The sequence below is a fragment of the Trachypithecus francoisi genome, unplaced genomic scaffold, assembly GCF_009764315.1.
Source record: "Trachypithecus francoisi isolate TF-2019V2 unplaced genomic scaffold, Tfra_2.0 Lachesis_group1, whole genome shotgun sequence".
NCBI lineage: Eukaryota > Metazoa > Chordata > Mammalia > Primates > Cercopithecidae > Trachypithecus > Trachypithecus francoisi.
Genome location: NW_022681454.1, coordinates 91,549,167 through 91,576,390, shown reverse-complemented (window position 1 = coordinate 91,576,390; position 27,224 = coordinate 91,549,167). Strand labels below are relative to the sequence as shown.

The 27,224-nt window shown below is 35.1% G+C and overlaps 1 protein-coding gene and 1 pseudogene across 1 annotated transcript in view; one reads left to right on the top strand and one right to left on the bottom strand.

The window, feature by feature from the left end:
* The window catches only part of GRID2 (glutamate ionotropic receptor delta type subunit 2), a 1,540,711-nt gene that overhangs the window by 986,191 nt on the left and 527,296 nt on the right, over positions 1-27,224 (bottom strand). The gene's annotated exons all lie outside the window — the stretch shown is intronic.
* LOC117086253 lies at positions 12,536-13,451 on the top strand (annotated as a pseudogene).

Genomic DNA, 27,224 nt, shown 5'->3' with positions numbered 1-27,224 from the left:
GGCATATATTGATTACTCTTTCGGTCTGAATAAGAATATTTTAAGTCATTGGCTACAGAGAATTAAAGAAAGATCATCAAGTGTTATTCCTGAGCTATAGGGCAACCAGACGTAATTTGCTACATTGTTTATGAACATGATTGCCACTGTTATGATTGGATGAAAGAACAGATACTCATTCTTGACAGCCCTTGATGGGGTTGATGGCTGAAGTACATGTGTCAATACATCCCAGACGCTTGTATAACTTTAGACTCTACTGTTCTTTATCACAATCTGACTTGTATTAACCAATATTTATGGAAAACTACTTAAAGTCCATGTCAGATGATTTTATTACAGACTTCCCCTGCTCCTCTGGAAGTATGTTGACAGTCTACACTGTGGCCTTGACTTAAACTGAATCCTCAAGAGCTGTGAAAAGTTATCCTGCATTGCTGTGGCTCCTGTTAGTGTTGTTCATGCTGTGTTGAATGACCTTTATGCTTCTGGCTTGCACTAACATATGCTTTAGGATATAAATATAACATCTACTGTATCTTTCAATACACCTTTTAAAGTCAGTTTATATTGACATTTCTCTACGACCTAATTAATGTTACTTTTTTTCTTATGGACAATATGAATACTGTAATTGATAAAAGTGAGTTCATTACTATATCTACTTGGATGCATAGAGAAAAAGTGCAGGCAAATAATAGGACTAAATAGTTTTCATTTTTATTTTATATTATTATTTTTGTGATGAAGTCTCACTCTGTCGTCCAGGCTGGAGTACAGTGGGATGATCTCAACTCACTGCAACCTCCACCTCCTGGGTTCAAAACGTACTCCCGACCAGGTGTGGTGATTCATCCTTGTGATCCCAGCAATTTGGGAGGTCAAGGCGGGTAGATCACCTGAGGTCGGAACTTTGAGACCAGCCTGGCCAACATGTGAAACCCCATCTCTACTAAAATTATACAAATTAGCCAGGCGTGGTGGTGGGTGACTATAATCCCAGGTACTTGGGAGGCCGAGGCAGGAGAACCACTTGAACCCAGGAGGCGGAGATTGCGATGAGCCAAGATTGCGCCACTGCACTGCAGCCTGGGTGACAGAATGAAATTCTGTCTCAAAAAACCAAACAAAACAAAACAAAAACAACAAAAAAAGATTCTCCTGCCTCAGCCTCCCAAGCAGCTGGGATTACAAGCAGGTATCACCACATCCAGCTATTTTTTTTTTTTTTTTTTTGTATTTTTAGTAAAGATGGTGTTTCATCTTGTTGGGTATGCTGGTCTCGAACTCCTGGCCTCAAGTGATCAGTCTGCCTCGGCCTCACAAAGTGCTGGGATTACAGGTGTGAGCCACCATGCCCGGCCTTATTTTTAATTACTAATCTTTCTTCCTTTTATTTTCTTAAATTTGTATTTGTATTCTCTAAATGCCTTACTTATGTTATCTATTTTTACATATAAAGCATATTAATAGAATAGGTAGCCAATATTATTACGTCTTTTTTTACACTAATCATTGCTGAAACACTCTTTTATGCACTATATCATTAATCATCAGAGTCATGTTAAGATATAGGTAGCAGTTATGTTCTATTTATTTTCTTATTTTGGAGGGATTATTTATATAGATGCATAATTTATTTATTTATATAGCAAGATGGGGTCTTGCTCTGTCTCCCAGGCTAGAGTATAGTGGCATAATCTCAGCTCGCTGCATCCTCAACCTCCATGGCTTAAGTGATCCTCCTCTCTCAGCCTCTCGAGTAGCTAGGACTAACTAAGGCATGTACCACCACCCGCAGCTAACTTTACTTTAATTTTTTATAGAGACAGCGTCCCCTTATGTTGTCCAGGCTGTTCACAAACTCCTGTGCTCAAATGATCCTCCTGCCCCAGCTTCCTGAAATGCTGGGATTATAGGCATGAGCCAGCATGCCTAGAATCATTTTATAGATAAGGAAAATAAGCTTTCTGCCAGTTAACTTGCTCAAAGTCATGCAGGTTTGAAAAAAATGAAATTGGCATTTGAATCCAGGTTTCTCTGACTACAGAGTAAAAGTGTTTAACTTGGCCGGGCGCGGTGGCTCATGCTTGTAATCCCAACACTCTGGGAGGCCGAGGCGGCGGATCACGAGGTCAGGAGATGGAGACCATCCTGGTTAACACCATGAAACCCTGTCTCTACTAAAAATACAAAAAATTAGCCAGGAGAAGTGGTGGGAGCCTGTAGTCCCAGCTACTCGGGAGGCTGAGACAGGAGAATGGCATGAACCCGGGAGGCGGAGCTTGCAGTGAGCCAAGATCGCACCACTGTGCTCCAGCCTGGGCTACAGAGCCAGACTCTGTATCAAAAAAAAATAAATAAATAAATAAAAAGGATTTAACTTTATACTACAGTTGGATCTCCAATCATTTAGCTCATGCTTTTGTTGAGTTGTCCGTTATCTTTTTAATCTCATTATCATTTGGCATCTCTCAGACCAGCCATTAGTAATTAGGGGAGCAACTCTTCGGTTTTCTGTGAAGCATACTCACTCATATTCTGAAAAGTCATTCACAATCCTGTGGTTCTTTGGTAAATTTTTATTGCTTTCTTTCACAGTGATATAAAAGAATAGATATAAAATGATGATATTCATTTTACATGGTCTATTTTTTGTTACATGGAATGCAAGTTAAATTTCAGAGTGGGAAAAAATCCTAGAATCTTCTTATATAGTAACAATTTAAAAATTGGCTCTCTCCTTCCCCTAGTCCCTTCTGCTTCTCAATATCCCAAGGTATATCAGTTTAAATGTCAGGCAATATGGCATTGAAACTATTGTCCTTTCAGTGGCACCAGAAGATAATGACAGCTTAATCATTCTATCTCCTCCTGAGAGACACAGGCAGCCTTGAATGGCTGAGAGAAGGGTTAGATGACTGTTCTATGATATGTTCTGTAACTACACAATGAATTACTGCAGTACCTAGATACTTAAATGAAATAACTTTGTTTTCTTCTTAAAGTGATGAAGACTACAGACCTAAGTAGAATAAGTATTTTTGCTTTCATTTAAATAAGAGTGTAATAAAATCATAAAATTAGAAAGAAAACAAGTAAAAACTAAAACTATGAAGAATCTCTTAGTAAACTCAACAGAACTTAGTTCCTGGTATCTGCCCATAGCAGTCTGTGCTGAGAACAGTTATTTAACTGATGACTCTTCAAAAATATTTTTAGGCCGGGCGCGGTGGCTCAAGCCTGTAATCCCAGCACTTTGGGAGGCCGAGACGGGCGGATCACGAGGTCAGGAGATCGAGACCATCCTGGCTAACACCGTGAAACCCCGTCTCTACTAAAAAATACAAAAAAAAAAAAAAAAACTAGCCAGGCGAGGTGGCGGGCGCCTGTAGTCCCAGCTACTCGGGAGGCTGAGGCAGGAGAATGGTGTAAACCCGGGAGGCGGAGCTTGCAGTGAGCTGAGATCCGGCCACTGCACTCCAGCCCGGGAGACAGAGCAAGACTCTGTCTCAAAAAAAAAAAAAAAAAAAAAAGAGAAATAAAAAATGTGTTTTGATAAAGTTGGGTTATTAGTACTAAAATAATAAGAATAATATACTTAAATAAGGAAAATTATTCATAACAAAACAAAAAAATCTAGAAGACAGTGGATACCTTGGAACATAAAGCAAAGTGGTATCATAATGAATGATTAAGGTCATAATGATGCTGGTATGTTGGTATAGTTTATGCACCACAAAACATAGGCTTAGCTCAGTTCACTTTTTAGAGAACATAGAAATATTTTGAAGTAAGACATAAGGAGTATTTCAGAATTAAAAAAAAGAAATGTAAATTCCAGTTGTCCTACTTACTGCATGATCTTGGAAAAATAATTTATTATTCTTAGCCTCAGTTCATTTTCTGTTCTTAAAGTAACTGGACACTGTTTTGAGAATTATATTAGAAAATATGGGAGTGTTTATGAGTCCCAGGCTTGCTGTAGGTGTTTCCTCAGTGCTAGTTTTGTTTGCTCTCTCTCTCTTTTTTTTTAATTTTACTTTAAGCTCTGGAATACATATGCACCACCAGATTTGTTTCATAGGTATATATGTGCCATGGTGGTTTGCTGTACCTATTAAGTCATCTAGGTTTTCAGTCCCACATGTGTTAGATATTTCTACTAATGCTCTCCCTCCCCTTGTCCTCACCCCCAATAGGCCCTGGTGTGTGATGTTCCCCTCCTTATGTCCATGTGTTCTCATTGTTCAACTCCAACTTATGAGTGAGAATATGTGGTGTTTGGTTTTCTGTTCCTGTGTTAGTTTGCTGAGAATGATGGTTTCCAGTTTCATCCATGTCCCTGCAAAGGACATGAACTCATTCTTTCTTATGCCTGCATAGTATTCCATGGTGTATATGTGCCACATTTTCTTTATCTAGTCTATCATTGATGGGCATTTGGGTTGGTTCCAAGTCGTTGCTATTGTGAATAGTGCTGCAATAAACATCTGTGTGCATGTGTCATTACAGTAGATGATTTATAATCCTTTAGGTATATACCCAGTAATGGGATGGCTGGGTCAAATGGTATTTCTGGTTCTAGATTCTTTAGGAATCACCACACTGTCTTCCACGATGGTTGAACTAATTTACACTCCCACCAACAGTGTAAAAGCATTGTTATTTCTCAATATCCTCCCCAGCATCTGTTGTTTCCTGACTTTTTAATGACTGCCATTCTAACTGGCATGAGATGGTATCTCATTGTGGTTTTGATTTGCATTTCTCTAATGACCAGTGATGATGACCTTTTTTGCAAATGTTTGCTGGCCCCATAAATGTCTTCTGACAAAAACAAGCAATGGGGGAAAGGATTCCCTATTTAATAAATGGTGCTGGGAAAACTGGCTAGCCATATGCAGAAAACAGAAACTAGATCCCTTCTTTACACCTTTTTCAAAAATTAACTCAAGATCGATTAAAGACTTAAATGTAAAACCTAAAACCATAAAAACCCTAGAAGAAAACCTAGACAATACCATTCAGGACATAGGCATGTGCAAAGACTTCATGACTAAAACACCAAAAGCAACCGCAACAAAAACCAAAATTGACAAACGGGATATACTTAAACTAAAGAGCTTCTGCATGGCAAAAGAAACTATCATCAGAGTGAACAGGCAACCTACAGGATGGGAGAAAATTTTTGCAGTCTATCCATCTGTCAAAGGTCTAATATCCAGAATCTACAAGGAACAAATTTACAAGAAAAAAAAACAAACAACTCCATCAAAAAGTGGGTGAAGGATATGTACAGACACTTGTTTGCTTTCTTTAAGTTACTTATACCTGTTTCAACATGTACTAAAATAGAGCATTAAAAAAGGCTAGCAAATTTTTGAAAAACAATGTTTCTTAATGTCGCTTAACTCCTTACCAAAATCACATAAGAGAAAAAGAAAAAACAATGTAAAACTTCTTTAATTAAGAGTTAATTGGGGTGAGGAAGTTATCATCTGTAATTAGTTAAAAGTCAGAAATGTAGGACATTTATAACCACATATGAATTTGTTTCCTTTAGGGCTATAAAGCACCATAAACCAATTATTAAACAATGCTACCAAATAACGATTCTGAAAAATCTATTTTAACGAAGAGATAAGAGACACATAATTAGGACACTATTCTATACAAGTGCTCTAATAGACTGCTTAGACCAAGTTGTTTTCTTAAATAAGTTAAACAGTTTCATCTTAAGTCCCTACCTAACCTAAAAAACTATTAATTTACTAATTTTATCAAAGGTAATTTTTGTCTATCACTCAAGAGCAAATCTATTCACAGATTTCTACAATAAAGTCATTATGAATTCTGAATAAATTTAACTCAATAAACTTTGGTTATCAGTGACTGGTAGAAGAATCAAAATGGATCTGGGAACTAAAATCAGTATATTCCTATTTTGATTTTAGTAACTCAAATGTAATCCACTTTGGTTTTATTTAGGAAACAGTCCTTGACCAACATCACCAATTACTTGAGAAGTTGTAGCGGAATAGTTTCTCAGGCTTTTTAGTTGGAGATTTAAGTCAGGAAAGCCTAGCATGAAGCTCCTGAAACTGAATCTCTAACAGGAATTCTTACATATCTATTAATCTGGTAATTTGTGGAGATATATTTTGACATTCTCAACATTCAAAGTTAACTGTCAAAACTGGCTACTTAATTATAGATTCATACCAAACAAATGACTTGCCACCATATTACTGCAAGTTTAAAAAAGAAAGAAAACTGCCAGCAATATAACAAGCTCTATGTTAAATAATTTGAAACATAAAATAGCAAACTAGATTTATTTTAGTTAAAAGGAAAGTGCTTATATCCATCTCTTCATATATCATTCATTCATTAATTCATTTTTTTAATTCATTGAGCATTTACACTGCTTTGTACCCTCTTAAGGGCATCAGATGTGACAATTAAGTGTGGGTCACTGCCATGAAAGGGCTTCTCTGAAATATTGGTGTCTTGGCTGGAGAAAAAAAAATCATATTTAAGATAATATGATTAAAAGCTATTTAGTATCTAAACAAAATCCAGTAGTGTGAAGATACTACCAGGATGGTAGAAGATCGGGCCTTGATGGGGTTGGGAAGTGTTAAACACATAAATGTTTATTTAACAAATAAAGACAAAAGGGACATAGTAACAAAAACTGACTTCTCCCTCCTTTTTTTTTTTTTTTTTTTTCCATCTCAGGATCCCTTTACACTGCTAAAAAGTATTGATTTATCTGAAGAGTTTTTGTTTATGTGGATTACACCTGTTGATATTCATTGTACCCAAAATTAATCTGATAATTTCAAATATATATGCTTATTCATTCATTAATTAATTAAACATTAATATAAATAACAAATATATTTTTTGGATAAATATACATTGTTTTAAATAAAATAGAAGAGTTTAATTGCCTACCACTTGCAAATTCCTTGGTATTTGACTTAATAGAAGATAAGTGGATTCTTTTATCTGATTTTCTACTTAATTTATTAAGAAACATACAAATTGAAATACGAGGAAGGCCCAGCTTTATACAGGAATGTAACTGGAGAGGAGAAGAGTATTTTAATAGCCTTCTCATATAATTTTGGATATTTTTAATGAAACATAAAAACTCCATCTTAGTTAGAATACGGAATCCAAAACATATCAATGAACTCTTCTCAAAGAACTCATAGTATCCCAAGGCCACACCATGAGAACACTTGGATATAAAGGAAATAACATTAGATCAATCAAACCAATTACCAATCTATAAAATCAGATTGCCTGTCTTTCTAATTTTTATATGAAAAACTCATGTTGTAATACTTGACATTGTATTTATTTATTTATTTATTTATTTATTTATTGAGACGGATTCTTGCTCTGTTGCCCAGGCTGGAGTGCAGTAGCGCGATCTCGGCTCACTGCAAGCTCCGCTTCCCGGGTTCACGCCATTCTCCCGCCTCAGCCTCCCGAGTAGCTGGGACTACAGGCACCCGCCACCAGGCCCGGCTAATGTTTTTGTATTTTTAGTAGAGACGGGGTTTCACCATGTTAGCCAGGATGGTCTGGATCTCCCGACCTCGTGATCCACCCGCCTCAACCTCCCAAAGTGCTGGGATTACAGATGTGAGCCACTGTGCCCGGCCAATACTTGGCATTTTAAATCAACTAATTTGCAAATCAATATAAGGTTTTGTACAAAAGTACTAAATTAATTTACATACCTTGGTTATTTTATACAGATAATTATAAGTTGTCACATTCAAAGCTAGAATAATGTAATGCAAGTAGTGTAGTAAACTTAACTCCTATGATTTATGCATTTGACTAATATTTATTAAGAGCCTTCTAAGTCCTAGGCATTATTATGGATACTGGACATGCAGTATGCAACAAAACAGGCAAAAATAACTCCTTTTTGGAACTTACATTCCAGTGGGAATAAAGGACCACAAATGAGATAATTAATTAAAAAATAAAACATGTTACACAGAAGTACTACAGGCAAATATAAAGCAGGAAGTAATATAGAAAATATGGTGTGTTAGGGATTGGTGGTTGGAACGTCATTAGATGGTGCATCCAGGAAAAGCCTCAATGAGAGAGGAAGATTAATGTAAAGAGCAAAAGAGTATTAGGAAGCAATCCATGAAGCTATCAGGGAAAAGAGTTTTCAAGGCAGAGGATAGCAAGTGCAAAGACCCTAAGTTGGATGCATGTCTTATCTGTTTAAATAAAATGGACAAAAAGAAATAAGTAGGAATTAATTAAGAGAAGGTAGGAGGAAAGGAGGAGATAGAGCAAGGGCAGATTACACAGGATTTCTAGTTCTGAAAAAGGACTTTGGCATTTACTCCGAATGAAACAGAAAACTACTGAGAATTTTGAGCAGAAGGGTGACAAGATGCCACTTGTGTTTTTTTTTTTTTTTTTTTTTTTGAGACGGAGTCTCGCTCTGTCGCCCAGGCTGGAGTGCAGTGGCCGGATCTCAGCTCACTGCAAGCTCCGCCTCCTGGGTTTACGCCATTCTCTCGCCTCAGCCTCCCGAGTAGCTGGGACTACAGGCGCCCGCCATCTCGCCCGGCTAATTTTTTGTATTTTTTTTTTTAGTAGAGACGGGGTTTCGCCACTTGTGTTTTAACAGGATCACTCTGGCTGCTGTACTGAGTACTCACTGAAGGAGTGCCAAGTTGGAACACTCAGGATATTTTCAGCTACAAGTAGCAATATATCAAACCAAACATGGCTTAAGCAGTTAGGGCATTTAATATTTCTCCTAACATGGGCTCCAGAAAATGAATTAAGTAGTTCCCCAATGGTGGTAAGAACCTGAAGGTTGTTTCCTATTTTGCTGATGGCACAATGTCCAGCTGTCTATTGAGCATTCCTTCAGGCCTGCATAAGGGCTGCCTTGGCTCCTTGCGTTACATGCTATTTTGGCAACATGGCTTCTGTTGAGGGTGGAGGTGGTTCTCTTTTATATGGGAATAATATGCAACCTAGCCTACTAAAATATCTACCTTTAAATACCCACATGTGAATGGGAACAGTGTGACCAAGACTGGTTTTAGCCTTTCTTGTGTGATGCCACGTAGCAAATAATGACAGGGGTTTGAGATGTTGCAGACTGCAGAAGCCTGGAGGTGTTCTGTTCATGGGACTTGGCCATGTTAAGACTCACTTCGCTGTCATGACAACTGAAGAGATCAATGTCTCAGCATATTTGCAACCCACCTCAGAGCCATAGCACACCTGATAAGCAGCTGTGGCTTAGACAGGGCTGCTGCATATGTTCATGTAACTTCATACTTGGCCAAGAATTTTAGTAGGGGCGGAAGCTCAATCTGTATTCTTCTCAACAGTCTGTGGGCCCCAATGGAAGATGGATTATTTTTCTGTTCATCATCCATGAGTTCATAGGATGATTTTTTATTGTAATTTGCAAAAAAGTGCTTTTTAGACTAGTTGTACCCTGGTTTACTACTGATTTTTCATCCCTGGGCATAATTCCTGAACTAAATCAGAAGAAGAGGTGGGTGATTGTTTGAGAAGTATCTAAGTGTCTGTCATGGAAATATTTCTTAAATGGGCAGATTTATGTTAATCCTTTTTAAAAAAAAATTATGTATTTATTTTTAATTATATATTAAGTTCTGGGATACATGTTAATACCTTTTTATAAAGAAGTTTGTGGATATTAAAAATAAATTGTGGATTATAAACTTTCATATATTTATCTGTTTATCATGTCATTATTGCTATAGCAGCAATGTGTTTAATAATTTTTCTAACAAGTAACCTATTTTGATATTTTATTAATTACTAAGGAGCACAGCATGGATTTTCCTAAAAAACAAAATTGAAGGTAAGTTTAACGTTTATAGAGGCAATTTAAAGTTAATTTCTTAGTCAATCCAAATTCTTAGCATTAATTTATACTGTAGTTTATGAGTAGATATATCAGCAATTAACATAAACTAAAAGAGTAACCTTGTTACATATAAATGCAAGGGGAATGGCCTGATAAGGTACAAAGGCAGAGAGCTTTGAGGTAGGTCTGATAATTAAAATTTTCTTTAGTTTTTGTAGGTTTATTGCGGCACTATTCACAATAGCAAAGACTTGGAATCAACCCAAATGTCCATCAGTGACAGACTAGATTAAGAAAATATGGCACATATACACCGTGGAATACTATGCCGCCATAAAAAAGGATGAGTTTGTGTTCTTTGTAGGGACATGGATGCAGCATGGATCCATCATTCTCAGCAAACTATCGCAAGAACAGAAAACCAAACACCGCATGTTCTCACTCATAGTTGGGAACTGAACAATGAAATCAGTTGGACTCGGGAAGGGGAACATCACACACCAGGGGGGAGGGATTGCATTGGGAGTTATACCTGATGTAAATGACGAGTTGATGGGTGCTGAGGAGTTGATGGGCACAGCACACCAACATGGCACAAGTATACATATGTAACAAACCTGCACGTTATGCACATGTACCCTAGAACTTGAAGTATAATAATAATAATAATAATAGTAAAAGATCAATTCATGGCTTTCAACTCTTACTAAATTTTGACATAAATAAAAGTTTATCTTCAGAAACATATGTTAATAATGAATTTATTCTTTTGAGAATATAAAACCCTAGCCATGAATCTAGCACCCAAGACATAAGTATTTTCTTAGCAAAAAAGGGTGTCACAGGTACCAGGGAATAGCTGGCAAAAAAAAAAAAATAATAAAAAAATAAAAAATAAATAAAAAAAATAAAAAAAAATTGCTAGAAACAAACAAACAAAAGAAATGGGGAAAAAAATCATAGCTACTACACAGCACAGACTTAAACATTTGGAGATGATAAAGAAGATCATGTATTTTTCAAATATACAAGTAATGATAAATTTTAATAACCTCCACCAAATAGAACCTAAAGGTATCTTACAGATTCTATTTAAAAAGGAAGAGAACCTCAGCCTAAGCAGGCAAAAATGCCTTTTTCTACATCTTTCTTAGCCTATAGGTCAACTCCTAACATTTCTGTTTACCTGGCCTAACCTTCATTATCTAGCTCATACATTTCAGAGATATTTCACTTTATCCTATCTCCCATGAATTACCAGTCAGATTGAAAATCCCTTTGTATTAGATACTGCCCACAATATTAGTTATTAGGCAACCCCATAGACACCATCCCTGTTCTTACTACCACCAGTCCCTATTCTCAATTTCATTATCAACACTGGAAGGAATTCCTGATAGGATAGAGAGTATTCTGGAGTCATCACAAAAAGTACGACCTGTCAGGCACAGGGGTGGACAATACACACTCCTAGGAAAATAGTCACATCCTTCTTATATTTTGTGGCCATTTTCCTATCCATGGAAAGATAAATAAACAAAAGGGCTTGAAGGAATTTCAGAGCTTATCAGATTAGTACCTCTTTACCAAACAACTAATTTATATTATTCTTATTACTGACACACTAAAATTAATCATAATTTAAGGAAGATGTAAGATGTTTTTTATTGTACAGTGATCTAGATATATTTTTATCTAGAACTTTTGAGTGACTGCTTCTAATAAATGTAAGTGGCCGGGCGCGGTGGCTCAAGCATGTAATCCCAGCACTTTGGGAGGCCGAGATGGGCGGATCACAAGGTCAGGAGATCCACACCATCCTGGCTAACACGGTGAAACCCCATCTCTACTAAAAAATACAAAAAACTAGCCGGGCGAGGTGGCGGGCGCCTGTAGTCCCAGCTACTCGGGAGGCTGAGGCAGGAGAATGGGGTGAACCCGGGAGGCAGAGCTTGCAGTGAGCTGAGATCCGGCCACCGCACTCCAGCCTGGGCACAGAGCGAGACTCCGTCTCTAATAAATATAAGTACTATTTAGGTGACAAGAAGATGGATTGGAATTTTCTAGTCAAAGAGACCTGTGTTGCCATCCAGTTTCCAACCTTTCTGTCTGTGTGACTATGGACAGCCTAATTTGCTTCCCTGAGTCAGTTCCTCTCATGTCACCTATTACGGATTCAATAAATTATTAATGTTTAATAATTTATTGGCAAAAATTCTGCCATGAAATGTTCATAGTTCATAATTTTAATCCTCGTATGAATTGGCAATAGACAACTTCTCTCTCTCTCTCTCTCTCTCATATATATATTTATACACACACACACACACACACACACACACGACTCATAAAGGGCAAAGGGCAAGCAATTCAACCCACTCCAAGATACTTTTGTACATAATTACCTTCTCCAATATTGCCCTTCACATAGACTCTAAATTACTGAAACTATTCCATCCTATGCCTACACTTTGTACTTTTCATGTATTAAAATGTCCCTGCCTGGTTCACTTTTTTGTGGCAGGGCTGTGGCAGGACTGCTGTGGTGTTTGTCCCTCTGGTCTCTCTGAGCTACCCAGTGGCATCCTCGTTGCTGCAGTGACACCTGACCTCACCACCACGACAGAGCAGATGACCCTTTGTGACACTCTCAAAGGCCAGGATAGCTGCGTAACCAGATCGCTACTACCCTGGACATGATACAGTTCTCCTCTTGAGACAAAACCATTATCATGTGGATGTTGAGCAGGGATGAAACCAACTATGGCATCCCACAGCATGCCCTGAAGGGTCATTCCCACCTTGTCTATGACAAAATAATCTCTTCAGATGGCCACTTTTTCCTCTCAGGCTCCTGAGATGGAAACCTGTGCTTCTGGGAGCTCACACAAGGCACCGCTATGAGAGGATCTCTAGGCCATACCAAGGACGTGTTGAGTGTGGCCTTCTCCACTGACAACCAGAAGACTGTCCCTGGATTCTGAGATAAAACCATCATGTCATGGTTATAACCCTGAGTATATACAAATACATTGTCCAGGTGGAGAGCCACTCAGAGTGGGTGGCTTATGTCCACTTTTCACCTAACAGCAACACTATCATCTCTGTAGCTAGGACAAGTTGGTCAAGGTATGGAATCTGGCTAACTGCAAGCTGAAGATGAACCACGTTGGCCACACGGGCCATCTGAACACTGTGACTGTCTCTCCAGATGAATCCCTCTGTGCTTCTGGAGGCAATGCTGACCAAAACATGCCATGGGATCTCAACACAGGCAACCACCATGATATGCTATATGGTGAGAAAATCGTCAATGTCCTGTGCTTGAGCCCCAACTGCTACTGGTTCTGAGCTACCACAGGCCTTGGCATCAAGATCTGGGACTTAGAAGGCAAGATCATCATAGAAATGAAGCAAGAAGTTATCAGAATCTGCAGCAAGGTGGAGCCTCCCCATTGCACCTCTCTGGTCTGCTGATGGCTAGACAGCTGGATACATAAACAATCTGTTGCAAGTGTGGCAGGTGACCATCAGCACCTGCTAGACATTTATGGCAGAATTTTAGGTTGTTTTAAACTGACTTTTTGATTTTTTAAAAAATAATCTTCCTACTTCAATAATTATTAACTTCCCCGCAGTGAAACATAAAGAGATGGGGAGAAAGTATTTAAGTGGCTGTTCATATTATGAAACACAGTTTTGCTTCAGTTGCAGGACTGCTTAGCTTGAGGACAAGTTACATGGAAATGGAAAAAGGAATCACTGCCTTTTGTTCTTGCTATGTGTGTTTTCTTATGATTGAGAGAACATTACTTAAAAGAGCTTTTATGGTGCCTTATTGAGGGGGTGGGCTATATGCAGGAAGATTCCAACACAATTTGTAAGTTTATCACAGTAGAATTATCTGGTTTCTTGTATTATATTAATGAATATGGAAGTGAATGCCCGTAGAGTTAAAAATATTATTTTAATATTCTATTTATATAACTCCAGGGAATTAATTTAAATCAAGCTCAATTACCTAGTAACATGGTCAAATTTAAATCTTAAACACTTTTGAGAAACTTAAAAAACACAAACAGCTACAAAAATACTGTAACGAATTCTTACATAGAATCCATGATTATCAATAGAAACATTTCATCATTTTAACTTTATTTATAAAATATATTAAGCATGACAGATAAGGTTGTCAACCATTTTGTTCTCTCTTCTAAGCCCATTCCCTCATTGCCAGAGGCATTGACCATCGTAATTTTGGTGTACTTCTTAATGTTGCATTTTGCTCCACATATTTTTGCACTGGAATTACTTACAAGAAGCCCTCATTACTTTTGAAATAAACAAAATTTTATGAAATAGCTGGCTTAAATTATGTTGAATTAAACCAGTTAAACACATCAATTCAAAATATCTACCTTTGGAGTATACCTAAATTTCAAATAGGCTATATATACAGTTAATTAAATTTACTCTATCAATTTCTTTATCACTATATTAAGTAAAATCACATACTTTATTCATCCTTCCATGTATAGGTTGTTTATAATTAACTGTTTTATCTTAAGTATATATATTAGAGAAGTTGATTAGCATATTGCTTCTAGGTTATTTTGTTAACTTGAAAATCAGATTAGATTTTTAGACATCTGATATTATATTGTTACAAGAGAATAGGAATTTTGTACAATTTAAAATAAGATTATTAATTATAAATTGAATAGATATTGATTTCAGTAGAAATTGAACCTGAAATTAATAGAAGGTTGAAGATATTTGTATATACATCCCTGTTGCCTGAAACATTGACCATAGTGCATAGAATGCATCCTAAATAGAACCAAAGAAGTTTATCTGCTGAAATGAGACTGCAGAAGACATTACGCCACCCGCCACTTCCGTGGTATTTATAGGATTCTGACATTCTCTAAGCAAAATACTTTCTACAAAGTTCATTGCAGCCAAGACTATTCACTTCTAGTAAGTACCATAAGCAAACCAGAGGTTGCATAGTGCTGTTTTCTTTCTTTGTCTTCATTTGCTGCTAACAGTGTTTTGAGTCATTCGGACTCTGGTAGAGTTAACTCTGCCTGTTTGATATTTTGAGAAATTTTAGGTTTCTGCTATCTTAACTGATTCTCTGACTTTCAGCTTAAATCTGCAAGGCATTAGAGTGTCCTTTAGGATCCCTAAGATCTACTCACACCGAGTTCATAGCATTGCACTGATTCTTTTGCCTACATATTAACTCTTAGTTTCTAGACTTTCAACATATTCCAAATAAGTATGTGTGTCATAAAAGAAGCATTACATTCAAAGTTAGAAGGGAAGGGTTCTTGTCATAGCCCGCTCCCCTAAAAGTCAATAAACCTTATACAACTCATTAATTTGCATGTCTCAGGGCTATGGGCAGAACCAAATGAGAATTGAATGTGAAAGTCTTTTAATATGCAAAGCAGAGTATCTTATACTGTCATTTGTCAGTTCTAGATTGTTTCAAGACAAGCAATGTCTTTCAAAAATGAGATTGTAAATGGTACTATGCAATTGGTAGTTAACTCATCAAAATTCTATTCATCTGAAAAATATCTGATGCTTAGTAAAAGAAACCACATTGTAATTCTCACTATTATTCATATATTATCAAAACAAGACAGACTTTTATCATTTCTCTTCATTATAGAGTACTAATAATTTATAAGCTTATTGCAATTAAAAACTGCTTAATACCAAAGATTACTTAAGTGCAAATAAGATATAAAAAGAAAAATCATAAATATTGTAAGCATCTGAGCAAAAAATATATCTCTGATTTGCTTTTGTCATCTATGTTATCATAGTAATATCCTTTCCTTCAGTTAGTAGTCAAATATTTCCACAACATAGTCCTATTACCATTTTTCAAATGTATTTTGTGTTTTTTTTTGAATAGTAAGAATACCATTAATTAAACTGACTCCAAATGTTAAGTATTTTACATGTTTTAGTTTATCCCCATCTTACAGGAAAATAGAGATTTCAAGAAGTTTAGTAATTAACCCAAGGTCACATAGTTACTGAGTGAGGCTGTTGGCGTTTTATCCTGCCAATCTGATTCTAATATTCCTTTTGAAACCCTATTCACTCTTCATGCCGCCCCCATGCATGTGCCCTTTATTTCAGTCCAGTGGTTCTCAGTACTGGCTGCACATTAGAATCACTCAGAAGCTTAAAAACTTCTGATACAAGGACCCCTCTCTCAGCAATTGGGGTTGAATTTGTCTGTGGAGAAGGTTTATGGTTATGTCAGAGCATAAGTTTTAAAACCTCCCATGGGTGATTGTGATGTATAAACAGCACTGAGAATCTCAGATTTGTCCAAAATTATCCATTTTCTAGAAAATTCTCTGAATGATAGTATGCTTTCCTGTTGCCATAACATTTGCTCCTGCTCCTGCTCATGCTCATGCTGGTAGTAAAGTTGCCTAGTTTATAAAACAAGGACTTTGGTGTAGGATAGAAATAAATAGTTCTGATTCAGTGCCCATTACTAACGTATCACAGCATTCAGGCATATATTAGTGAGAATGAAGCTCTTGCAACATAATCTTCTTCATAAATATTTAAAAATGAGAAAAAGATATGCTACAGAATTATTGTGAAGGGTATATCAAGCATATAAATTACAGATACAATTATATAATTTGGGCTTCAAGACATTATTCATGTAGAAAACATGCTTCAAATATGTATTGCAAAAGGGTAGTTGTCCATAGACAGAAATTCATTGAATATATTCATATGTGTCTGATATAACCTTCATGTTTGCCTCACACACCCAGAAGAGACATAAGTATGAAAGAGCACTCCCAGACGGGCTGTTTTGGGTGAGGTAAGAGATTTCAATGGTATAGCAACTCCTGAAGTTAATATAAGAAAGGTTCCTCTGACTTCCTCATGTATTTGCCACTTGCCCATTTACTTAAAAGTAAATTGAACAGCTAATAAGTTTGTGAGCAAGATCATTTCCAGGCAATACACCAAATCAGACTGTTAACTGTCCGTTAGTAGAGGCAAAATAGCTCTTATTAAGTTGGGCCTTCGTTTGTAATGTCTTTTCTCATTCTACCTCCACCTGTCAAAATTCTCCATCATTATCTTTCAACAACCATCTCAAATGCCATTTTTCTTTTTTTAATGTTTTCTGAATATGAAGATAATAGCTAATTACACTTCCAGTCTCTCCTGTATGGGTGAAGTTGAATACAAAATAAAAGAAGGAATCTGTATCATTCATTCATTCATTCAAATGTAATTTACTGAGAACTAACTATACACTGGGCAAGAGGGTATGATTTTTAAAATACTGTTATTCTGCTTATCAGTTTATAGATAAGTTGGAATAACAGACATAAAGTTCACAGTTGAAGTTTAGTGTGACATGTGAGATAACAGAAACAGTTGTGGATATAGTGATAACATAAAAAAAGAACATGATTATCAATATCTCATGTGTAGATGTGTCAGAAAAGGTTTCGCACAGATAAATATGATTGAGATCAGTTTTGCAGCATCTTTTGGATAGCATAGTTTTTAGTGACAAACATAACATTGGCCTGACTCTACCACTTATAATTCTGTAAACTTGGACATAAAATAAAACTTCCCTGTAATTGTTTCTGCACTAAATTGCCATAGAACCTAGATTAAATAATATGTGTAAAAAATATGGCAAGGCTGGGTACAATGGCTCACACCTATAATCTCAACACTTTGGGAGGCCAAGGGAGAGGATCACTTGGGCCAAGGAGTTTGAGACTAGCATGGGTAATATAGTGAGACACCATCTCTCTCTAAAAAAAACAAAAACAAAAAATAAATTAAAAAAAAAAACTGGCAAATATCTAACATAAGGTAAGCCCTCAACAAATCACAGTAGTTTTGATACAAATCAATTAAACATTATTATAATGGCATTCCAGATAAAATATAAGATTTGAAAAAATAAGGAAGCATAAAAAACAATCTCAAGGAATTGTCAGCAATTCTCTCAAAATTGAGCATTAGATATTTATGGGGAGAGATGGCCTTATGGGAGATACGGCTGGACAGGTAGGTGAAGACTAGAACTTAAAAGTTTTGGTAAGGTCATCCTATGGATAAAGTAATGTCATCTAGGATAAGTATAAACTTTATCCTGAAGGCAATAGGAGTAAGGTGTATTGAGAGAATGGCACTAAAAGCTTTGTAGAGAGGAATAATATGATCGAATTATAATTTTTAAACCCACAGCAATGTAGCTGATAAGAACAGGGATAAAATGCAGTGAAAAACTAAATGAATTAAGCCAAATAAGAAAAACAAATATATAATTGCTGATATTTAAAGTTAAAGAAAATTTTAAGGGTAAATATGAAGAAGGAAACATACTACATTGAATTTAAAAAGACAGACTGAACATGACTTAGTGGCCAACTGGATGTGAATGTAGCAGTGTAGGGTTAACGGTGACTCCTGGGTCCCTGAATTGTGTAACTAGTGAAGGTCATTGAGGGGATTTTGAAGATAGTAGATGAATTTCTAAGGTACATGAAGGGCAGCTAGGTAGTTATGTACAAAGTGAATCTTAGAAGAGAAAGAAGAATTGCTGGTATATGTACACTATATCCTTGTTTTAAAATTTATCAGCTTTTATTTATTATAAATTTATTTCTCCTCAATTTTCAATACAACAGAGCTTTATAAGTTGTTAATGAGTTTCATCTTTTACTAAATCCACAAAAACTCTTTCATAAACTAGTACTTTAGAATTCCTATTTTCCAGAAGAGTTATGTAAACTTTAAATATGTTATTTTATCAAACAGTAAATGATAAAAATAGAATTTGAATCTAGATCACATGAATCAAATGCCAGAACTCTTTTAGTAGCAAATATTTATTCATTGTTTCTTAGAAAATACCTAAGATATTTGTAATTTTTGTGATTTTAGCATATTTAACCTTCATATGCAAACACTCGTCCTTTCTCCCTATGGAAGCCTTTATCAAACTCTGACATTTATTTTGCCTGGCTATATAACAGACAATCAGTATACATAAACCTGAAAACAAGGAAACATGCATTAATGTATGAGCAATAATAAGGTTTTAATGTGAATACATTTGAAGACAAATCGGTTAAAATACACTAGGCATAAATGGGTTAAGGTCTATCTTTAGTAAAATGTACTTTAAAAAATAATATTGCTCTTTCGTTTGTGTGGGGGATTTTTGTTCATTTGTTTGTTTGGTTGGTTGTGCTTTTTTCCTTCTTTTTCTTTTTCTTTTTTTTTTTTTTGAGACGGGGTCTTGCACTGTCACCCTGGCTGGAGTACAGCGGTATGATCATGGCTCACTGCAGTATGAACCTCCTGGGCTCAGGAGATCTTTCCACCTCAGCCTCCTAAGTAGCTGAGACTACAGGTACACACCACAATGCCGAGTTAGTTTTTATTTTATTTTGTTTTTTTTTGTAGAGATGAGGTATTATCATGTTGCCCAGGCTGGTACCGAACTCCTTTGTTCAAGCAATCCCCCTGCCTCTGCCTCTCAAAGTATTGGGATTACAGGCATGAGCCACTACATCCAGCTCCAATCTTTAAATATAATAAGATTATAACATTTCAGAAATCAATATGTATTAGTACAACATTTTATAACATTCAAAGATGGAAACCTAAAGTAAATTTCCTATACCTGCCTTTATTTAAATTAATAGAAAAATCAATGTGTGGCATGATCTTTTCAAAGGTAGAAACTTATATTTTTAACTAGCTGATACCAAGACTTGTCATTTGTCTTTCTGATGTTTAAAGTAGCTACCTTCTAGCTTTCAGCAAACCATTTTATTAATTTTTAAATTGGTCACTCATAAACCAAATATTGACTTTATATACACCCATACATGCCTACACATGCTCATACACATACTACTAAGCAAAATAATGTGCACTTATGTAACACAGTTATCTTTAATGCTTAGGACATATCTTGTGCACATAAAATGTCAAAGATAAAGTTTATATCATATTAATAATAATAAAATGGAGAAATATAGTAATATTTATTTGAGATTTTTAAAAATTCCTGGGCACAAAAGGAATGATAAGAATGTATTTCTATCTTGTAAGAAATTCTGATTTGTTCAGAGTCAATAAATAAGTATATTGTGCCAATTATGAATATATTGATTATCACATCCAAATCCACCCCCCATTGCCTGCTCTACAATAATGGAGATGGATTTGATAAATATTTCTTCCTTGTAAACTTGCACATTTTGAGCTCTGTGAGTACATGACATTGGAGGGACACTAGAGGAAGAAAGGTTTATCTTTCTGGTCCTAGTTTGCTCCTCTCAGCATGCGGCTTCTTTAATACCTGGCTCCTATAGCACATGGTGGCTAGAAGCACCCAGACACTCTGTCTAATGGCTTTTCAGTGAGTTCTGAAGCTCAGCACTTTCTGTGGATGGCGTCTTCCACACCCCTTACGTGGCTTTGCATTAACTTTCAATGTGCAGTCTCCTTGTGGATAGCATTTTCCATTCCTCTCTGAGATGGCATAGCAGTGGAGTGTTGCCAGTGAGGCACCTCTACGTAGATGGCACCCCTTAGATGACTTTGAAGAGGAGTACTGCTGGTGAGGATCCTCCCTATGGGTGATTTTTTTGGAATCCCAGAGGAAAACATTTCCAACAAGTCCTGCTGTCCCAGCACCTCAACAATTTGTCCACCAGTCAGTGAGCCACAGGCATGTCCTTGCAAATAAAGTTTGGATATCAGCCTTTCTGAGGGTAAGGAGGTTTTTTGGGGGGCCTCTCAGCTTCAGAGGCAATGGTTTCTCCTTATAATTACTATTGTTATATTATTTAGAGTCATCTTTAGTTATTAATAGCTAATCTTCCATTACATAAATACTGTATTATATCTACTGATTCTTTATATTAAACTTTCTATCTTCAAATTATTGTGTGGGTTCTATCTGTTTGAGGGCCTCAGACTACCACATACATCAAAAATAAAATAAGATCCAATCTAAGGATCAAGTAGCAATAATACAAGACATGAATACAAAATGTGCCCACCCCATGGCATCAAAGAAATAGCAAGTGCTGTAACAGAAAATGAAAGTATCAGTAAAATGCTTCATGGACTTTGGGTTACATATCTAAGGATAGAGGACTTTTTTTTTTCCAGATAGATAAGAACAGGGAAAACTTTCTGTGAATGGCTTAACAAAGGAACTCTCCTTACATTGTTAGGGAATCAATGAGTAGGAACAGAGAACTGGCAGGGTAAATGTAGAAGATTAATTAGGCTAGAAATATATGGTAAGATCAATTACAAGGGATCTTTCAATTTGATGTTAAGGATTTTGCACATATTACATAGATACTGGTAAGCTAAACAGATTTTCACCTAAAATATGTTTCCTTTAGAAACTCAGTTTTATATTAGGTACTCTATCTGTGGACACTGACGTACAATATGCTTCTGCTTGCTTCTAAAATGAAATCATATGCTTACATCTTAAAAAGTGTGTGTGAATGTGTGTGTGTGTGTGTGTGTGTGTGTGTGTACTGAAGTTACATGAAGAATTCTGATAAATCTGCATGGATATAAATATGTATTCAAAAGCAAAACAGCTGAAATAATTTGTCAGTTGTACCAGATACTAAGAGCATTATTTGTATTATGAATATTTCTATTTTTACATCTTGTTAAAATATAGAAATGGTAGGTGTTATGAACCGAATATTTGTATATCCAAACACTTTTACATGTTGAAATCTAATCTGAACAGCATATGGAGGTAGGGCCTTTGGGAGATAATTAAGTAGAGCCTATTAATGAAATTAAGTACCTGTATAGCTTGCTCTCTTTCTGCTATGTGAGGATATAAGTTGGATGTTTGTAACAAGGAAGAGGGCTTGCCCCAGAACCTGACCATGCTGACCTTTTGATCTCACATGTCTAGCCTTCAGAATTGCTAGACACAAATGTCTGTTGTTTAAGCATTCCAGTCTATGGTAATTTGCTATAAGAGCCTAAATTGACTAAAACAATGGGAGACTAGGAAACATATTTTTATCTAATTTCCTTCACAGTCCATATTGTAAACATCAGTTATAGTTTAAGAACTGCAGGACATAAATATTTGACATTTCAAGATAGAGTCTGATGGAAATCTAAAGGTATGTACACATATCTTAAAAAGCCACAAGTAAAAGTGCATGTTATTGACTATCTAGAGGAACAGAAATGAGTCCTGGATACTATCAAAGTCATAAAATGACATAAAATGGATATTCCATAGGGGTTCAGAAAATGCATTCTTTTCCCATTTTGTTAAGCTCTGAGTGATACTGAACTGTCAAACACCTGTCAACTAGAAGGAAACTTCAAGCAACACCTTCAAGAAGTAGCAAATTAAGTATATGTCAACGAGTTGTTGGACTGAATGGGAATGTCAAACATGCCAGAATTATAGACACTTTCTGTATCAAGTTGCAAGATTATTTATAAAGAGATGTGTACCTGCACAGCATAAATCAAGTTTTCATTCCTCTGATGCTAGTGATCTTATCATCATTATATATAAATCAGCTTGGATAAGAAAACAAAAATCACCATATAAAGTTGCTTTATTAAAACAGAGGTATTATGTTAAATTCATTGTTGGTATTGAAATACTGCATTTAAAATCACAGTGGCAATAGTGTAATGAAAATATACATGTAAAATTTGCATTTCTATTTCTTATGGTTTCATCCATGTGTTGATTCTAATTTTTAAAATCAAATACATTTCCATTTTCTCAGGGAAGAGAGTTCCTATCACCAAAAACACCCTCCTCCCATGGAAAGAATGTTTTGATTAAATCTGTTTCACTCTTTTTATTTATCTGATTTGGCAGATCATTTTCATGGCTTAAGGATGTTTTTATAATCTGTATTACAACATCAAATTAAAGTGATTTATTTTTAAATGTCTAAACTGACATATATCTGACTCACAGATAATAAACATCCACTTACCTTTCTTGGGAAAATGCTGATATTCATATATTAAAGATCTTCACATACTTATTTGAAAATCAGGGTTCCTAATAAGCTATTGCTAAAAATAACATTCATTAACGTTCACATAAAGTTTGTACAGATTTTCTAAGGTGAAGACGTTTTGGCACATGTTGTTTTTAATATATGGAATATTGTAGGCAGCAAACAACTGGAGTTTACTTATACAAAATGCCTATTCTCAAGTCCTAAAAATTTGGTAGATGATCCTTACTGGTATTGCCTCTCAGATGACTGAATGTCACAGTCTCTAATTATAGATAAGTAAAGTTTTAAAAATGAATCTAAGCGTGAAGAAATACTTCACGATTTTGAATTATTTGGTTACCTTTTCACTGCTTTTAAATTGTTAACAGACTTTTGTTCAATGATAGTTACATTGTTAAATATGTCTCCCATTTTCATATGATTTTACTTTAATTGTCACCTGTTTATATCTTACAACAAAATTATAATATAAAATGCAGTTACTCTAACTGGCATGAGTTCGTGAAGAAAAAAATCATATAGGTCAAATTTCCTGACTCATTATTCAGCCATCAATACAATTCTGGACCTCTAGAGAAAAACACAAACACTAAGTCAATTTGTTTTTGAGAAATACCAGGATATTTGGAATCATTTAGGTAAATTTGAGGGCTAATGACTGATTTGATATACATTTCAGTTTATCTCAGTGAATAGACAATTACAAAAATAATGTCTTCCCTCACATTTTGTTTTAATGTATGTATAACATATAAAATACAAAAGAAATGGTAATGAAAGCAATTTTACAGATAATACTGAAAATATTAAGTAAAAGAAAATTTAGGTATGAAATATACTAAAGCACAGAATTTTCCTTTACTAATGCTTATACACTGGAGTCAGAGTAAAAAAAATGATATCGATATGTTTTACTATTATTTAAAAGAAAAATTATAGTATAAATCTACATTTCTAGTTAGAAAATGATACTTTTGGTTTCAAGGATTTCAAGGATAGATGCATACTGCAAAAAGATATTTTGGATTAAGTAACTAAATGCTCTATGATTTATCTTAGATATGGTACCAGGTGGACTAAAACCTTGATTCCAGGCCAGGCACAATAGTTCATGCCTATAGTCCCAGCACTTTGGGAGGCCAAGGCGGGTGGATTGCTTGAGGTCAGGAGTTTGAGACCAACCTGGCCAACATGGTGAAACTTCATCTCTACTAAAGTACAAAAATTAGCCACACTTGGTGGCGCGCACCTGTAGTCCCAGATACTCTGGAGGCTGAGGCGTGATAATCACTTGAACCCAGGAGGCAGAGGTTGCAGTGAGCCAAGATTATGCCACCGCACTCCAGTCTGGGCAACAGAGCGAGACTGTCTCAAATAAATAAATAAATAAATAAATACGAAATAAAAATGTAAGAAAACAACAAGCAAAAAAATTAAAACCTTGATTCCTGCTAAAGAGAAATGTATTGTACAAAAATAGTTATATAAGTTTTTATTCTCAAAGTTGCTATTATACTTCCATTCATTTTTCTTACCGTGGTAAGAATTTGTAAGATTGTCTATGAATCAGATTTATACATAACTTTGTATATCTACAATTGCCTCATGAATTTTATAGTTTATGGGCTACCAATAACAGTGCCAATGTGAAAAATGACAAAAATTCATTGACACTTCTTTTTATTCATTTTAAAAAATTGTATTATTTCAGTAGTTTTAGGGGTACAAGTAGTTTTTAGTTAAATAGATAAATTGTGTAATGACGAAGTCTAGGATTTTAGTGCAACTATCACATGAGTAGCACACATTAAGCCATTTTTTAAAATTCTTAAAGTATGCTGTAACTCCTAAAAATGAAAATATCTAACTGTGGTTAAAAAAATTTTTAAAGAACTTATAAATGAAAAGGATAAGTTCCATGAAATGCGAAAAAAAAGTGCATCCTAAAAATCTCTAATTTTATCAAATTAGAAACTATAACTGAATGAATTTTCAAAAAATTGTAAGTTCTTTCAGAGACATAAGTGGCATTCAAATTTATATTGTTAAATCAAATATTAGATGATATAAATTATATTAAATAATTAGTCATAACATTGAAGTCATATTAAATCTGATGAAAATTATGCTTATATTTAATTGAAATTATGTTTAAAGTTGAAGAATTGTCAATAGAACCCTCAGCATCTATCAGATGAAATATTGTATTTTCAAAACTGAAAAGTGAACAGGACCAACATTTGTTGTACATCTACAAGGTGTCAGGTCAGACATTAACGGGATTTATTAAGATTATACTTCACTATACCTGGTGATATAAATATTACAATACATTTATAACATAGACTATACATTTTTAGATGCAATAAAGAATAAAATAGTGGAAAAATGCTTGAGTTTTGTAGGTAATACCTTCAACTACAGACTAATGCAACGATAGTGATACAGTGAACAAACAACAGCACAAGGTAATTTTAAAATAATATCTTGTTTTATCCTATTTCTGTTATGTTTGCCAATGTGAGATCAAGAAGATTATTCACGGTATTTTTCAAACTGGGGCTGGATGGTCACCTATCAGGAGTATTGCCAAATGGAATGTTGCAATTTAGAACAGAAGACCATTTTGGAGGTCTCCTTCAAATCTAAGAATCTAGGATTTCAAATATTCAGGAAAGCTAATCAACTTCCCCAAAATATTAAATGTATATTCAATACTGTATCTCACAAATAACTGCAATCACTAACTGTATGAGTATGCACTAAACTGACATTTGGGTTAAAGAAGATTCCAATAAATATTTATTCCACATTCCATGATAGTAAATTTTTAGTATAGTTCCTTGACAATAGTTCCCTCAGAATTTTTTATGCAGGTTCAATTTACTGATTATTTTCATACTCCTAAGGCTCAATTAAAATTTATTTTTATTTGCAAAGTGGCTCAAAGTCTTAGCCATAAAAACTAAGATTTTTTAGCTTTAAATACTACTACATGCTATCTCTTAAAATGTTTGTTCTAAAGAGCATGGATAAGAAAATATTAACAAAATGTGATGCTTTTGAAGAGACAATTTAGGAAGATAATATTAATATTTTGGCAGAGTGTCTTTTATTGCTGAAATCATGGACCCATTTCTGCAATTATACTATGCAAAAATATTTGTAAATTATGGTTAAAATTAAGGAAATTCATTTTTATACCCTATTTGATTTGTAAATTTGTTTGACCAAAATGCTTTCACCTAGGATATCCTTTGAGTGACTCTTTTTTATTTCTTCACTTATCCTGGCATAAATATTGGCCCAAAATATTTTGTTTTATCCAGCTGAGAATATAAGTTTCTCAGTGTTAGCCAACATGGGAATAAAACAGTAAAAAAATTTCACAATCTTTTGCAAAACTTTGCCTCTATTGACGTGTGCATTTTGCTGGGTGAAAGCACCCAGAGATTTCATGTTCTGTGACCTCAAAACAATAGTGTGTATAATATGGACATGAGATTGAACCCAATACTTCAGTTATTTCCAGTACATTGACGTTTTAATTCAGTTGTACAGTTCTCTGGTCCTGTTCATAAACTTAAGCTCCACAAAAATAAAGCTGAAACAATGAGTTCACTTTGACTTGAAAGTTTCTTCCAAAATGGAAGTTGCCTTTTCTAATTAAATCACTTCCTTTGCTTAAATTTTACATCCCCTAAACATGTTTATTTCTAATCTAAAATAATTCTGGTGAAATATTTGTAGGCAGTGTTAATCGTATATGCTGATCTTATGACTAAATAATAAATTCTGACTTAAATTTATACCTTATTGGTACCATAAAATGTTTGACTCTTTTATTACTTTCCTATTGACTCTGCAACAAATTACCAAAAGCTTAGTGGCTTACCTAAACATGAATACATTCTTTTATAATCCTTGAGGCCGAAAAACCGAAATGGATCTTATGGAGCTAAAATAAATATTTCAACACTGCTGTGTTCCTTCTGGATGGAGGCTTTTCTTCCAGTCTCTAGCGATAACCGCATACCTCAGCTTATACCCTTTTCTTCCATCTTCAAAGTCAGCAGTTGTAGCACCAAAAAATTTCTATCCTGCTCTGACACTTTTATCTCCCTCTTATAAGAACCCTTATGATTACAATATAACCACCCAGATAATCTAGGAAAATCTCCCCATTTCAAAATCCTTAATGTAATTATATCCACAAAGTCCTTTTTGCA